The sequence below is a fragment of the Peromyscus maniculatus genome, chromosome 1 (assembly GCF_049852395.1).
Source record: "Peromyscus maniculatus bairdii isolate BWxNUB_F1_BW_parent chromosome 1, HU_Pman_BW_mat_3.1, whole genome shotgun sequence".
Taxonomy (NCBI): Eukaryota; Metazoa; Chordata; class Mammalia; order Rodentia; family Cricetidae; genus Peromyscus; species Peromyscus maniculatus.
The window spans coordinates 197701023-197717437 of NC_134852.1; positions in this window are offsets into that span (position 1 = coordinate 197701023).

Sequence of the window (16415 nt, forward strand, 5' to 3'; positions counted from 1 at the left end):
GCTGGGAGTCAGCTGTGTCTGGAGACAGTCCGTGTCCAATGGGAGAATGGGGGGTGGGGCTCATTTCTGAGCTGGATGGAAGCCAGGCTCAGGGACGGGGACCAGTGCTCACTGCTGCCCCCCACCTTCTATCCCTAAGGGGACGGGGACCCAGAGTCAGGCTCTGCTCCAAGGATGTCTACCTTCTGCCTAGTGACAGGTTCCGTCTGCAGCGGCAGGAGTAGCCTCGTTGCTAGTTCTGGGTTCAGTGAGGATTTATGGGGATGGATCCAGGCCTGCAAGGCCCCTTTCCACCCCTTCCAGGACTCTGAGGACCACGAACTCTATGAGGAGTAGGAAGAAACTGATCCAAGCTGGCATGGTGCCACACAGGGTCAGGCTAAGGATTTAGACCAAAAAGTCTCAGCTAAACTCAGGTGTGGGTCTAGTAAAAACCTAGCTACAAAATTCTAGCCCACCTTCAACTATTCAGTTACAGTTAAAGCTGAGAAGAAAAAAAGAAATGCACATAAAAAAGGCTTGTGGACTTTTTATTTGTGAGCGCATGACAAAGTGAAGAACCTTATTCAAGGCCCAATTAAGACTATCTCTTGAGAGAGGTATTTTCGGGGATCATTGTTGACTGACATGGACAAAAATGAGGACTGAATAAGTTCCTTCAAACACTTGCCCTCAGTACAATAGACAGGGAACTGGTTTCTGAGAAAAAAATCTGAATCCCATCAGAAGTTTATCAGAGAATTGCTTCAGTGCTGTTGTCAAGGAGACGGTTTTGAAACAGCTCAGTTGGTAATCAATGTGCTTACCTTGCAAACAGCAGGACCTGAATCAGATCCCCAGAACCTACATCAAAAGTCCAGGTGTGGTGGCACATGCTTGTAATTTGAACTCTGACAGACTGTGACCCCGAGGCTCACCACCATGTCCGGTTTATGCTGGAGACTGAACTCAGGGCTTCGCACACTCTAGGCAAACAGTGTAACTGACTTATACCCCAGTCTTCTCACTTGGGCTTCAGTTGAAAATTCTGTCAACTCAAACATGAAGCAACTGATTCACAAATTCCAGGGTCATGTATGTCTAGTGACCTGTGCTGGTCACCGAAAGGCAAGCAAGTCGGAGAGCAGAAGATGGAGGCCGAGTATCTCCGTGCAAGGATCTAGCCAAAAGTTCCCTTATATAGGAGGCAAGATTTCCGATGAGGCAGGCACCCTCTAGTTTATAGCTTTCTATCTACTTGGGGGATGTGGTCCTTTAGCAGAATGACTGGTGATTTGGGATGTGATGTTAAGTTATTCTAAATCTCGCTGAGCAGTGGTTGTCACACTCCTTTAATCCCAGCACTCAGGAAGCAGAGCCAGGTGGATCTCTGAATTTGAGGCCAGCCTGGGCTACAGAGCGAGATCCAGGACTGGTATCAAAATTACACAGAGAAACCCTGTCTCGAAACCAAAAAAAAAAAAAAAAATTGTTCTAAATCTCATGGTAAGAAAGCAATTTCCTTGTCCATTCTCTTTCTTTCCTTCTACTTGGTCTCAAGAAGATAAATAATCATATTTCTTGAATCGTAACATTCTTATCATTGACTCCTTTTGAGACAGGATCTCAGGAAGCTTGGGCTAGCCCCAGACTTACACTGTCATCAAAGATAGCCTTGAATGCCTAATCTTCCAGCCTCTACCTCTCAAGTGTTGGATTACAGATCTTTCTGTTTGTTTTGGTTTTTGAAACAGGGTTCTGACTGGTAGGCCTAGAAGCCATGATCCTCCTCCTGCCTTAGGTTCCCGAGTGTGGGGGTTAGGAACATACGCCACTCTTACTTGGCCTCATCACTGCTTTTTCCATGGAATATTTTTTATTATATAGTCAGTTTTCTTTCTTAGTGGCTTATTTATTTTTGGTTTTTTGAGACAGGGTTTCTCTGTGTGTCTCTGGCCATCTTGGAACTCGCTTTGTAGACCAGGATGCCCTTGGAGGCAGAGGCAGGTGAATCTCTAGCTCCTTAGCTGTTTCAGAGCGATAGTAAATGTGACCAGGCATGGTGGTACAATCATGTAATCCCTGCAATTGCCCATGATCCCAGAAGTATCTTGAGTTCAAGTTCAACACAGGTTACACAGTGAGATCCTGTCTCTAAAACTAAATAATAATAGAAAATAATAATAGTAAATGCATTAAAAATAGTAAATAGTAAATGCAGTAAAAATCTCAGGGCCAGGGAGATGGTTTGCCACCAAGCCTGGCAGTCTAAACTTGATGCCAGGAACCCACACAGTAGAAGGAAAGAACCAACTCCAGCAAGTTGTCCTCGACCTCCGCATTCATACCATGAACTCGCAGTCCCCTACAATACACAAATATCTCAAACCTTGCCATGGTGGCATATGCCTGTAATCCTAGCACTCTAGAGACAGAGGCAGGCAGATCTTTGTGAATTCTAGGCCATGCTGGTGGACACACCGAGTTCCAGGACAGCTAGGGCTACACAGAAAGATCTTGGTCTAAAAAAAAAAAATCAGACCTCGACAGTAACCACTGTCACTGATAACTAACCTCCATGTGTCCTTGCTTTTAAGGTAGCTGTACTGGTTAGTTCTTTGTTATTTTGACACAAACTAGGGTCATGTGGAAAGAGAAAACCTTAACCGAGGTATTGCCTCCATCAGATTGGCCTGGAGGCAAGTTCATGGGGGCAATTTCTTGATTAATCATTGATATGGGTGGGGGGCAGACCATTGTAGGTGGTACCACCCCTGGGCAGGTGGTCTTGGGATGTATGAGAGCAAGCCAGTAAGTAGCATTGCTCCATGGCTTCTGCTTCCTTTCCTGCCTTGAGTTCCTGCCCTGACTTCCCTCAGTGATGGACCTGGAAGTACAAAATGAAATTAACCCTTTCCTCCACATGGAGGTTGCTTTTGGCCATGGTGTTTGTTGAAGCAATGGAGCACAAACTGTGAGGCTAGCTGACATCCTAAATCCCACATTCATCATCCCCTGGCTTTCATTTTGATGTAGTTTTCCTGTGTAGCTCTGGCTGTCCTGGAACTCCATAGACCAGGCTGGCCTTGAACTCTCAAAGATTCACCTGCCTCTGCCTCTGCCTCCCAAGGGCTGGGATTAAAGGCGTGCACCACACCCAGTTTATATATTTTTTTAATTGCATATAAAAGTATTCCTTTGAGACTTGGTCATATTGCTCAGGCTAACCCCAAACCTGTAAACCTAATTCAACCTCGAAAGTGCATATGTAAGTTCAAACCCTGTACTTTATATTTTACACTGTTTCAACCAAACATAACTATAAAAACAGAGCTGTTGAGGCTGAAACAGGAAGGTTGCAGTTTTGCCAGTCTGAGATACATAGTAAGACCCCCGTCCCCCCCCAAATTTCACTGCTCTTAATTTTATTCACAATGGCATCAGATTGGAAATATCTTTAAGATTTCTTTCTCTTTTATTTGATGTGTATGAGGTTTTGTCTGTACGCATGTCCCTGCCTGTTGCCCTTGAAGGTCAGAAGATGCTATGGTGTTGGAATCCCTGGAACTGGAGTTCCAGACAGTTGTGAGCTGCCATGTGTGTGCTGGGAACTGAATTCAGGTCTCCTACAAAATAAACAAGGACTCTTAACCCTCTTCAGCTGGCTTCGTTGTTGTTTTGTGACAAGGCTTCTCTGTGTAGCCCTGGCTGTCCTGGAACTCGCTCTGTAGACCAGGTTAGCCCCAACCTCAGAGGTTCACATGTCTCTGCCTCTGGAATAAAAGGCATGTGCCACCATGCCTGGCCCTATAAAGTATTTTTAATAATTAATATATTGGAATGAAAACAGCACATTAATTTGCAGAAAACTATCAAGGAAATACCATTCTAGATAGAATGTTTGTGACATGAATCCTGAAGCCGTTGCCCGATGCTAGCATTTGGGAAACATGATTTTTGCAGTTGCTCAGACTCTGGCTGAACCAGCACTCACTATGATCCTTCAAGGTCAACAGCCCTTGCTTGGGCTGGGCATGTAACTGTTTCAACTCTCTATTACAGAACAAGCAGTCTCTGGTATTCTGAACACAGCACAGGTCACAAGAGCTCAGCAAGTGTCCGGTGAGAGGAAAAGCTTTGCGTCAGAGCTGGGGCTAAATCTTGGCCCCAGAGGATGGGTAGGGAATATAAGGGAAGGTAAACAGGAAATGAGAACTTGTCCAGGTAGAGAGAATGGCATACAGGTCATACTAATCAAGATGTATTTATGTGCTGCTGACTTTGTTTTTTAGAAGCACAGAAGAGTGAGAGAAAACAGCCAGATGTGGTGGCACAAGCCTGCGGTCTCAGCAGAGACAGAGGCAGGAGGATCAGGAGTTCACGGTCATCCTCAACTACTTAGGGAGTTCAAGGCCAACCTGGGCTACTTGAAGCCTGTTTCAAAACAAAGAGGGTCAGTGAGATGGCTCAGCAGGGGAAAGGTGCCTGGCGCCAAGGCGGATAACCTGAGTTCAGTCTCTAGGACCCACGTGTGGGAGAACCGTCTCCTGAAAGTGTCCTCTGAGCTCAGTCAACCACAGCACATGCACACACTCATTAAATAAGGACAATTTAGAAACAGCCCTAAGTAGGGAAAGGAGAGGAAGAAAGGAAGAAAATCTATTTGGAAAGCCTAAAAAAAATCTGAGAGGCTCTGAGCCTTAGTTTGTGAGGTCATACAGAGCCTCAGAAAATCTTTAGAAAAACTGAGGTTGGAAAATGAGGAGGTCAGCAAGTAAAGGCATTTGCCACACACGCCTGCCGACCTGCGTGTGATCCCTGGAACCAGAGTGGAAGGGAGAAACGACTCTTAACAGTTGCCCTTTGACCTCCACACATGCACATTGGCACACACACACACCTTCACACACACACCTCTTCACTCATACACATACATCACACACGTACACACACACCTTCACTCATACACACACATACATCTTCATTCACACACATACATCACACACACACACACACACACACACACACACCTTCACTCACACACACACACACACACCCCTTCACACACACACACACACACACACACACACACACATCCCTTCACACACACACTCCTTCACACACACACACACACATCTTCACTCACACATACATCACACACACACCTTCACTCACACACACACATCTTCACTCACACACATACATCACACACACACCCCTTCACTCATACACACACACATCTTCATTCACACACATACATCTCTCTCACACACACACCTTCACTCACACACACCTTCACTCACACACACACCTTCACACACACACACATCTTCACTCACACACCCCGTCACATACACACATAATAATGATGAGTAATGAATAAAAGTGGGGAAGGGGCTAGGGCTGCATCTCAGTTAGCAAAATGCATGCGCAAAGCCTTGGGCTCAGTCCCTGACATGAATAAACTGGGAATTTGATGACACACATCTGTAGTCACAGAAGTCAGCAGGTGGAGAGAGTAGACTCAGAGATTCAAGGGCATCCTCATCTGCATATCAAGTTTGAGGCTAAACTGGGATACAGGAGACCTGACCCAGAAACACACAACACAAAACAACAACAACAAAACATTTTAAAGCCAGGCACAGTATCTCATGCCTGTAATCTTGGCATTTGGGAGGCTGAGGCAGGAGGACTGAGTTCGAGGTCTGGCTGGGTCACATAGCAAGATCTTGTCTCAGTAATGATGCTGATGTTTCCTTGTGACATTTCCGTGAATGCATATGGCGTACCTTGATGATTTTACCCCCTTCTCTCTCATCCTCCTTCATTAAAAACTCGTTTATTTCTTAAGTTTTATGTAAGTATGTGTGCCAGGCATGCCGTGTCTGAGGAGGCTGGAAGAGGGCATCGGATCCCCGGGAACTGGAGTTGCAGATGGTTGTGAGGGAGCTACCGTGTGACTAGTGGGACTCAAACGGAGTCCTCTGGAAGAGCAGCCAGTGCTCTTAGCTGCTCAGCCATCTCTCCAGCATCACAGAGCTCTGGGGCAGGTGAGCAACGTGCTGAAAAACTCAGGGGCTGAGTGGGTGGCACCTGGTTCATGGTGAAAATTCTTGCCGTGTCCAGTCTAACACTGCTGTTCATTCATCCCTCAAATATTTATCAAATGCCAGGAGACAGCAGACACTGCCCTGTTGATTCAGTGATGCATGAAAATAGACTCCTCATCTCACAGTTCTCTAGCGAGCCAGACACTAAATGCAACAATCTCATCGACATCGAAGTACAAGTGTAGTTAAGTCCACAAGGAGGTGTTCCTGGCTATGTGAACCCATTCAGTGGCAGGAGGACTGGCTAGGAGCTCAGGCAGGGTTGTTCTGAGAAGCGACATCAGGATAGATTCTGGAAGGATGAGCAGGGATTAGACAGGTGAGGAGAAGGAGACACACGTTAGAGCAAGGACCTAAGACCCTGGAGCTGCAAAGGAGGCTGGCAGATCCCCAGGTCTGGAAAGCCTGTGAAGAAAGTACCCAGAGCCGGAAGCTGGGCTAAGGGAATGTGGTAAGAATGGAAAGTAGGGGTCAGTAAAGGCCAGCGGACTTTAGAAGATTTGAGCCTTTCTCCTGGAACAGAAGGGTGTAGGGACGTAGTCATGATGTGAGCAGGTGATATTCTAAAAACAAGCTCCCTAGACCTGTGAAGGTTGTGAGTGACTTCTCTGACGGGAAGCCTGTCTAAAGAAAGGGTGCGAGAGACGTGCGGCAGACAAACTGCCAGGGCATAGAGTCTGACAGAGGCTAAGTTGAGAAGGGGGCGCAAAAGGGACGCCCATGTTCAGGGCATGGGGGGGAGACCCTGAGAGGACCCATTAGCAGTCCCAGGAGAGAGGCTGGCTCTTGGAGGAATAGGCAAAACCAAAACCAAAGCCCCTCACAGAAGAAGCTGTGGCAGTGACCGAGTTTGCCCAGGAGAGGGCTCCACCTTGGGAAGATGGCTAAATCTCAAGGATGTAGATGATCTCCGAGATCCCCCAGAGAAATGATGTCCTAGGACAGGGCCCCAGGGAGGCATGGCCATGCTCGGAGGAAGGAAAGCTGGGATAGTGGCTGGAGGCAGGCTGCACAGTGGCATTGACCAGACCAGAAGCGGGAAGGGGACCAGGAGCAACACTGAGTCCCAGTGGCCCGAGTTTATTAGCAGGGACAGAGAGGAGGTTGTGTTTGGGTGATCAGCAAGCCAGAGAGGCCTGTGGGTCCGAGGTCACCCTTCCCCAGGGGGAAGACACTGGTGGGCGTGTTTGCTTCTTCCTGGATATGGGTGTGGCAAGGAATCGTAGTAAAGGGAAGTGGATCATGGGAACGGTGGTGACCGGAGTGAAAAATCCTCCTCCTCTTACCTCATCCCCACTTTCTTCCCAAACATCCCCAGGCTGCAGAAAAATAGGGAGACGAGACAACTTCTTTAAAAGGAGCATGACTGGGCGGCAGGTACCGAGAAGAGGGATTGGAACAGAGCCCCGTGATGTTTTTCTATATTTTTATTATTAAATTCCATTTTGTGTGTATTTACGTGTCTGAGTGTTTGCTTGTATGTATGTATGTATGTATGTGTGTGTGTGTGTGTTTGTGTATGTATGTATGTATGTATGTATGTATGTATGTATGGGGAATCATGTGTGTCTGGTCTCCATGGAGGCCAGAAGAGGGCACTGGATGCCCTGGAACTGGAGTTACAGATGGTTGTGAGCTGTCGTGTGTGCTGGATATAGAATCCAGATCCTCTTTGCAAGAGCCCACCATTTCTCTTAACTGCTGAGCATCTCTCTAGCCCCAGCTTTTCCACTTTTTAATAGTTTGAGGGAATAAGGTGGGTTTGGGGAGCCTCGGGTTTATGTGAACATGCATGTGGGCACACATTACACGCTTATTCAGACACCCAGCTATGCTTGCTCATGTACACTAACACACATCAACCTAAGCAAGCACTCACACAGTACTCATTGATAGGTCCACACACTTACCGTGTTACACAATCACACACTCAGCCATGCTCAACAGAAGCAGCTGTTCACAATGGTCCATGAGCTCTGTATGTGTCATGAGTAGTCATTAGCAGAGGTGGGTGGCTCCATTGTATACTGGTGTGTGTAAATAATAGAGAGTTCATAGGGGCAATGCATGGGTGGAGGAGATATCCTAAGATGGGTTATGTATCTTTGAGTGCATGAGGATAGTGATGTGTGCCTTTGGTCATGTGTTCATTGGCTTGGCAAAGTCAGGGAGGAGCCACCATGTGCCAAACCTTGAGCCGGATTAATCAATGAACTGTACTAGCACTGTTCCCATTCACTGGCTAATGGGCTCAATCGAAGACAGACCCTTAGGACATAGCTGGTGAATGTCCCTCTGGAGGAGTGCCCCATGTGCCATGAAAGGAATCGGGCCGTGGGACTAGAGAATTTCCTGCAGTGGAGTAAATAAGGATCCCAGACTATAGAGCATCCTCCAGATTCGAGATGCTGTAATGGGCTGTATAGTATCTACTTGCATCATTTCTAGTATCTCACACATAAGGGGACCTGGAAGCTGAGCAGAAAGATGTCATCTCAATATGGGGTTCAGATCTCACCTTCATGGGGCAACTTACTTCTCGGGGGGAACCTCATACTTGGGGTAATGATATTTATCCTGGAAGGTTGTAGCAGTCACTGGTTGCAAAATATAAAACTGGGGGCTGGAGAGATGGCTCAGTGGTTAAGAGCACTGCTCTTCCAGAGGTCTTGAGTTCAACTCCCAGCAACCACATGGTGGCTCACAACCATCTCTAGTGGGATCTGATGCCCTCTTCTGGCATAAAGTTGTACATGCAGATAGAGCACTCATACATAAATAATAAAATCTAGCCGGGCGTTGGTGGCGCACGCCTTTAATCCCAGCACTCGGGAGGCAGAGCCAGGCGGATCTCTGTGAGTTCAAGGCCAGCCTGGGCTACCAAGTGAGCTCCAGGAAAGGCGCAAAGCTACACAGAGAAACCCTGTCTCGAAAAACCAAAAAAAAAAAAAAAGCTACACAGAGAAACCCTGTCTCGAAAAACCAAAAAAAAAAAAAAAATCTTTTTTAAAAAAATTAAAACTGTCACCTAATAAGCACTTATCAGATTTTTTAAATTTAGATTTTATTCATTTTTTGTTTGTTCCTTTTTATCGTAGGGATTGGACGCAAGGTCTTACACATACTAGACAAATCTGAGTCACATCCCCAGCCCTTGAAGATGGGCTTATTGAAAGACTCCTTGAGAAGGACGCCACAGCATGTCTGCTTCTCGTCAACTTTGCATTTGTACCCTGCAGTTCCATAAAGGAAAAGCAGGAGGAACACGGTGATAACTCAGGACTAGGGATGTAATGGAGACAGGCAAGCCGGATGGCAGCCCAACTTCAGGCATCCAGAATCCCGAACAGAATGTGGACCTACAAAGGAAACCTTTCTGCCATCTGAAAGGAGAAACAAGCTATCTTCCCATGATTAATTTGAGTTTTGCAACCAGAGGCCTGGCTTACTTTTATGTTTTAACCACATTCAACACAAATAATTCCATGAATCCACGAGATGACCTAAAACCAGTCCCACATGAAATACTAAATCTGTCATGCACTGTTTTCTATTCTAGGAAGAGGGGTTTTCACTGGAGATGTCAGACCTCTCTGTGGATCTCATCCCCACCTGACATCCCTCTCTCCCAACTTTCAGGGTTCAAACCCAGCCCCACACCTAGCCAGGCCTCTGGGACAACCCTTCTCCCGGCTCTGGGGCGGGAGAGCATTTATTTTGGTGGCTCTTCCAAACCCATTTCTACCACAAGCTCCCTTTTCTTCCCTCTTCCATGCTTGTTATGGGAGGTACATCTAAAGGGGTAGGAAAGAGAGTATTCCAATCCCATTGCCAGTGTTTGTTTTTTATTTCTTTTGTGTGTGTGTGTGTGGGGGGGTCTTCATCTACTGCTCTCCACCTTATTTTTTAAACTTTGTTTAATTAATTCATTTAATTTGAACAACTCCTCTTCATTTTTTACTTACTTTTTTTTTCTTTGTAGTCCAGGCTGGTCTCAAAATCATTATGTGGCCAAGAATGACCTCGGAGTTATGATTTGTCCTGCCTCTGCTTCCTGAATATTGGAATTACAGATGTGCCCGTCCCATCCAATTTACGCTGCTCGGGGACGGAACCCATTGTACACGATAGACAAGCACTCTGCCAGCTCAGCTCCATCTCCACATTCTCACTTAAGACTTATTTTTTTGCCAGGTGGTGGTGGTGGTGGTGGTGGTGGTGGTGGTGGTGGTGGTGGTGGTGCACGCCTTTAATCCCAGCCCTCGGGAGGCAGAGGAAGGCGGATCTCTGTGAGTTCAAGGCCAGCCTGGGCTACCAAGTGAGTTCCAGGAAAGGCACAAAACTACACAGAGAAACCCTGTCTCGGACCCCCCCCCCAAAAAAAAAAAGATTTATTTTTTATTTTTAATTGCGTGTAGTCTGTGGGGTGGTATGTGTACATGAACACAGGTGCAGGAGGCCAGAAGAGGACGTCAGATCCTGTGGAATTGGCGTTACAGGCACTCGTGGGCCCCACCAGCATGGGTGCTAGAGAACCAAACTCAGTTCCCCTGGGAGAGCAGTGCATGTCTTTAACTGTTCAGTTGTCTCTCCGTTAGCTTTCTTTTGATTTGTGAGACAAGGTCTCATCTCACTATGCAGCTAAAGCTAGCCTCAAACTTGCAACTCTCCTGCCTCAGTCTCCCAAAGCACCAGCATCATATGCCGGGGGCCCCATGCTTGGCATGCTGACACACCCTGAATCTTAGGATGGTTGGCTCTGTGTCCTCCTCAGGCCAACTCTGAGAAACAGGTACCACAGGAACCCCCACTTGCTGCAGTGGCAGAGAAGGCAACTTCCCCGGGACCACACAGGAGCAAGGGAGGAGCCAGGCAGGAAATTAGACCTGCTTTCCAGTCTCTTAGCTTTTCTGCTTTCTGAGAACTTTCCTGTGGACTCTCTGTAGTCATTTGCTGTGGAATAATCTCTACGATTCCACACATTGCATCCTCTGTCTGTACAGGATTTGCCCCTGCTGGGGGCTCAAGGGAGGTGGAAAGAATTTCAGGACCATAGCACAGTGCTCCTGCCCAGAGATGAAGGAATGCAGAGGCAGCCGATGTCCACGCTGGGGGCTTAGGAAGGGGCCTTTCGACCTGGGACTGTGGCCTCAGCGGTACCTTCTTCTAACACCCATTTCTGCCCACTCCTGTCCCTGCACACGGACTCTTCCTGGAGTGAGACCCTGTGTCCCAACAGGCGCGAGGCCCGGCATCCTGGGGCCTGCAGCAGGCACCAGTTTCTGTTGCTGTGTGAATGTTAATGCTAATCTGCTAGTTCCTATAGGTGTTAGGAGAAACTCCATTGTAACTATAGTATCAGGAGAACTCTGCCCAGCTCAAGGCCATGGTGCCCATTAGACACAAGCTCCTCAGCTGATGTGCAGTGAGACCTTGCCGCTCTCATCTCAGACTTGCCTTCATAGAGCTTTTTTCTCCTGCCGGACTTCACAAGTTAATTCATGCAACATTGCATCCAGCAGACTTACCTGCATGCTGGTGTTTTTCCTTTGCTTTGGAGTATTCACCCCTTTCACTGTTGATAGAGAAACTGGACTGCTCCAGACTGAGGTGGTTCCTATTTTGAACACTCTTGGACTTCTGCTGAACACAAGCTTCATTTCCCAGGAGTACGTTTGCTGGAGGGTAGGATATGCTGCACTGACCAACACTGGTCCAAAGTGACTCCACTGTCCCAGCAATCAGTGTATTCCGGTTGTCAGTCTATTCAGGGTTAGTTATTCCAGGGGGCATACTGACTTCTTTATGTTTCATGATGATAGTCCATATCACCTTTGGATCAGATATGACACTAGAAACTTAATATTCATGGTCTCAAATCCCAAGGACTCTAGAGAGTATTTTTTTCTCTTTTGTTCTCTCCCTGTGAACATATTAAATTGTAAAGAATTTTTTTGGTTCTGGGGATTGAACCCATAGTCTTCTGCATGCCAAGCACATACTCTACCACAGAGCTACACACCAGCCCCCGAAAGAAAGCATTACTACCTCCACTGTACAAGGCTCGGAGTGACTAATGACTTGAATAAGGTGGCATGAATGGTAACTAACAGAACCAGGATATGACACAGAACTGTCTCTCTGGCCAAACATGGCCACGTGTGTCATGTTGCCCCTCTCCTGACACACACTAGGGTGCTAGAGTCTTGTTTAGCCCTCCTGAGTTGCTCTGGGGAACCTGAAGAAGAGCTTACTAAAGGCTTGCTGAGTCTGAGGAGTAGATGTCCATGAAGAAGCTGTGCTTGGGGCAGAGGACAGGAAGGAGGAAGGTATTGCCTCAGCACAGACCCACAGAGGGGTTCCCACCAGCCACAGGAGCCTGAAATCTGACCTGTTCTTAGAGAAGGAAACAAAGAAGGAAGAGGGGGCGGGGGAGGGAAGTAATGAAGAAGGAAAAAATGCCACCCTTCATCCGCTGAGGACTCAGTTTCCTCCTCTGTAAGATGTAGAAAACATAGTTAATGAAAGAACCGGAGGCCGTGAGTGCCATGCTGAAGGTAAATTATAATTGTCTGGTATGGTTTGTTTGTTTGTTCTTGACCCAGAATCTAACTATGTAGCCCAGGCTGGCCTCAAACTTAGAATCTTCCTTCCTCAGCCTCCTGTGTGATGGTAAGTCATAAATTTCAACTCCATAGGATTTTCTTTTTATCACAAGTGTGTACTTTTATTTACTTAGTCTAGATATTTTTAATTAACTTATAAAAGAAGTTTTCCATGTAGGATTTCTATACACACATATTCCATTTTTTGCCCAATCGTATTTGATCTTCCTTGCCTCACCCTTTGTTCCCACACCCTGTATTTCCCCTTCCATTTTGCTCAATGTCTTCCCCACCTCCTCCCTTAAATCTCATTTTTCTAGTTTTGTTACTGGGAAACTGAGGGTCCCTTTCTGAGTTCTTAGTCTCAATAATAAAATAACTTGGAAATGGACTCAAGGATCATTTTATCAGAGTTTAAGAGAAACAGTGCAGATTAGGTTAAAATGCCAGCAGCTGCTGGGTGATGGCAGCACACGCCTTTAATCTCAGCACTCAGGAGGCAGAGGCAGGCGGATTTCTGTGAGTTCAAGGCCAGCCTGGTCTACAGAGTGAGTTCCAGGACAGCCAGGGCTGTTTTACAGAGAAACCCTGTCTCGAAAAACAAAACAACAACAACAACAAAAAATACCAGCAGCTGCCAGTAGAAGAGGTATAGAAAAACTCATGCCTTCTAAGTTATGCATGGAATAGAAATGGACATTTTTTTAAGCTTAAATTGTTGTTGTTTTGAGACAGGGTTTTGCTGTGTAGCCCTGGCTGTCCTAGAATTCACTATGGAGACCAGGCTGCCCTCAAACTCACAGAGATCCGTCTGCCTCTGCCTCCCGAGTGCTGGGATTAAAGGCATGTACTACTACACCTGGCTAAAAAATTTCATACAATATATTTTATCTTTTTTTTACTCTTCCCGAGATTCTCTCTTCCCACCCAACTTTATGTTCTTTTCATCTATACATCTCTATAACAAATAACAACAAAACACATGCAAAAAAGAACCTCACAAAACCAGAAAAAACACAACAATGAAAATATACAAGTTAAAGACAAGTAAGAAAAAAAAAGCAAAATGACACAAAAAAATCTACAGAAACCACATTTTGTGTTGGCCAATCACTCCTGGGCACAGGGCCTGCCCTGGGGACGTGGTTAATATATCCAGTGAGACTTCATTGGAGAAAACTGATTCGTTTTTCTTTACCAGCAGGTATCAGTTGCAGATAGCTTCTTGGTGAGGGGCGGGAGCCCATGTCCACTTCCTCCTCTCAGTGCTGGGATCCCGTCTGCTTTGAAGCTGTGTAAGCCCGGCACATGCTGCCACACCACGTGCTGTGAGTGCATCAGTCCTGTTGTGTCTGGAAGACCCTGCTTCCTTGTGATCACCAACCACTTCTGGCTCTGACATCTTTCCACCTCCTCTTCTGTGTAGATCCCAGAGCCTTGAAGGGAAGGATTTGGTGAAGACATCCATCGAGGACCGAGCACTCCAAAGTCTCTTACTCTCTGCACACTGTACAGTTTGATAGGATTTTTTAATCGCAGCCCCCCACCCCTTGTGGAGCTTTATAAAATGTGTGATTTCCAGGCGTTAAATCTTGGCTTGATCTGGGTGAGACCTAGGCAGGTACAACTTTGTTGTTGTTTCGAGACAGGGTTTCTCTGTGTAGCCCTGGCTGTCCTGGAACTCTCTCTGTAGACCAGGCTGGCCTTGAGCTCACAGAGATCCACCTGCCTCTGCCTCTCCAGTGCTGGGATTGAAGGAGAGGGCCACCACCACTCTGGCTGGCATGTGCAACTTTTAAGAGCTTTTCTGTGTGGTTCTCATGCTCAGGTTAGGGGTGAGGACAGCTGGGGTAAAGACCTAAGGTATGCCCATTGTCTTTCTGGGGGTGGAATAAGGAATGCTCCTAAAGCACCGTCTTCCTATCCTGCCCACCTCTGATCTGGAGCTTTGCAGGAGGCAGTTTTAGGAGTGTGTGTGCACATGCATAAGTGTTCATGAATATGTGCTTGGAAGGGACAGGGAGTGAGGGCAGTGAGGGTCTCCAAATGGAGGAGGGGACTGGGCTCAGGAACAGCAAATAGTCTGGTCCATTGGTGTCACAGCGTTTCTTTTCTGTTCACTTAGCTTCATGTAGAAATGATCTGTCCCTGCCTGCCCTGACTTCTAAGACGGTGGTGGGCATCCAGGGATCTCACCTGAGAACTCAGTAGACAACTTTCTTGTTCCTGTTAATCCCTTCCCCTACCTCACTGTCTGGGACGCAGAAAAGGTTTGGAGCAGAGGAAAGGCCACTTAGCTGATTCCCTCCTGCCCAGGCCCTCAGAATCACTGAGCTGCTCTCTATCCAAGGCTATTTATGAAACCTGCTCTCCCTCATTCTTATGCTCAGGAGAACCCCATAGGGCTAAGTTGGTGCCTGCACGTCCTCAGGTGGGAGTGAGTAGAGGTCTCATTTTCACTAGGAAAGGCATGTGGGAAGAGAAAGGGGGAATAGAATAGAGGGCAGGATTAATGAAGTGGCTTCAAAAGCTAATAGCGCATTTACCAACATCTCCTCCTCTGACTCTCCCATCCCGGGGGTGGGGGGAAAGCGGCCACAAATGAGGCAGCCTGTCTCTTGGAGTCCTGGTCCAGTCCCTCTGAATATCTCTGCCTCCCTTTATTTTGGAGGCTGGAAAGAGACAGAAAGCTTCTCATGGTGAGGGAGACTCTTCTACACCCCTCACGTCTGGAGGTGAAACTTAGATGTCCGTCCCTCTGGTAAAACCTGTGTCTATCCCCAGAGCTGTCCTGCTCGATGGGAAATGCTGTGTGTGATGGTGCTTTGGGGACCCATGGCCCCCAAAGTCCCTGCACTTTGCACAGTTTTTTGAAGCCTGTTCTTATCACATCGCCCTCCTCTCTCCAGGCCTCCTCTCTAGAAGCTGACCTGGAGCTGGATTCCCAAATAAACAGTAACTAATTGGATTAGGAGCTGATAATACTGTTGACCTTTCTTAATGTCTGCTGGCTGTCTTTCCACCACACTGAGGCTTAATTGTATGGGGTGGGGAGAAGGGTGGGGGACTTCCAGGAGTGAATCGTGACCCCTGTTAACCTCAGATAAAATGGGCTCAGCGTCTTCCCAACTGCCTGTCATCCCCCATGGAGCAGGAACACACACATGCTCCCAGTCTCATCAAATAATTACACAGATGATACACACATGCATAGGCATGCACACAGAGACGCAAAGGCTCCCAGAGGCACCCCAAATCCACACATGCGCACAGTGGACTTTGAACCTGGATTGTGTGCATGCCTAAGTCGCACTCAAATGATAAACATGCAAAATTGCCTATATGATAGACAAGTACATTCATACGCACAGAGTCACACATTTGTAAAATGCAAGCACAGAGGTTCATGTAGACAAATATAATCACAAAGATGATGTAAATGCATTATTAATATGCAGATGAATGACCACAGATACTGGCACATGCAAGGAAAATACACTGACAGACACAATACTCCATACACGGTGCTTGGATATATCAGCATACAAACTACACGACACTTGTGCATGAACATGCATGCTCACCATGCACATACCTTTGCACATGGTGCACATCAGAGCCCTCCCCCACAAATACAGGCAACTGGCCCCATCCCAAACTCCAACTCTTTCACAATCTCTGCTGCTTCCATTTTCTATTTGTTCCCGGGAATGTTCTA